This window comes from Furipterus horrens, unplaced genomic scaffold (genome assembly GCF_987537825.1).
Source record: "Furipterus horrens unplaced genomic scaffold, mFurHor1.1.pri manual_scaffold_2, whole genome shotgun sequence".
Lineage (NCBI taxonomy): Eukaryota > Metazoa > Chordata > Mammalia > Chiroptera > Furipteridae > Furipterus > Furipterus horrens.
Window position 1 is genome coordinate 24,083,595 of NW_028327172.1, and position 1,465 is coordinate 24,085,059.

Genomic DNA, 1,465 nt, shown 5'->3' on the forward strand with positions numbered 1-1,465 from the left:
ACCCCTCAGAGACCATGAAATGAGCAGTTGGGTCCTTCCTTCACTGACTGACTGAGAACACCCAGGGCCTCTCCTGGCCCAGGCCAAATCACAGGCAAGCGAGAGAGACAGAGACCAGAGACAAGAGACGAGAGACAGAGAGAGAGAGAGAGAGAGAGAGAGAGGGAAAGGAAGGAAAAGAATAAAGAAGGAGGAGAGAAAAAAGAAGGAAGGAAGAAAAGAAAGAAAGAAAGAAAGAAAGAAAGAAAGAAAGAAAGAAAGAAAGAAAGAAAGAAAGAAAGAAAGAAAGAAAGAAAGAAAGAAAGAAAGAAAGAAAGAAAAAGAAAGAAAGAAAAGAAAGAAAGAAAGAAAAGAAAGAAAGAAAGAAAGAAAGAAAGAAAGAAAGAAAGAAAGAAAGAAAGAAAGAAAGAAAGAAAGAAAGAAAGAAAAAGAAAAGGAAGAAAGAAAGAAAGAAAAGGAGGAAAGGAAGAAAAGCCAAGAACAGGGCAATGAAAACGGAAGCTCCGAGTCAGAGTCAGGAGGAAATAAATACCACACCATATGCGACGTGACTGCTCTCCGCTTCACATGTTACACTTGCGGCCCAGGTGAAGGACTTTGATTTCAGCTCTTGAATATGAGCTCTTCTTTCCATGGTAGCTTCTCCTCTGTAAGAAAGACTCCTCCACGAGGACCGGGTTTATTTCAACAAGGATGCTGCAGCGCTGCAGATGGAACCCAACCCTGAAAACACTCTGGCCACTCCTACAGTTCCAGCACACGTTAAACTCTCTGGGTGGGGGGGCTCAACCCAAACCTGCCCTGCCTCCAGAAGGCCACTGCCCTATCCCCACCTTTCCACATTCAAAATGTAACCCATCTTGACTGCCTAGTGACGGCTAACCTCCTGCCCCTCACTCATATCCCAAAGTTCCCCTCTGATGCAGCAAAACTCAGATCCAAGGTCCCCAACTACTCTGGGGGAGGGATGCAAATCCTAGAGGGCCCGCAAAGGCCCTGGGCTCAGTTTAGAGACTCCCACATGGTACGAACTCAGTAAATGTGGGCTCCCCTTGATGCCAGTGGGACAGGATGATGCTCCTGCGGGTAGCTCCACTCAACCACACGCCAACGCAAAAGTGACCACGCGGCCCCACTCATCAAGACACCACCGCGGACGTGACAGCGCAGACCCACTCACCCACAAGGCAGCGCAGACATGATTCACCAGACCCGCTGACCCAGACTAGGGCGTGGACGTGACCACGCACCCTCTGAACTCCTCTCCAGAGCAGAAGTGACTGCGCAGGACCACTCAAGCACCCGCCAGTGCTGAAGTGACCCCGCGACCCCGCTTACCCACAGGCAAGCGCGAACTTGACCGGGAAGCCCCGCTCACCCTGGCGCCGGCGCGGATGTGACAGCGGGGCCCCGGTAAGCCACACGCCAGCGCGGATGTGACCGCGGAACCCCACTTACCCACTGC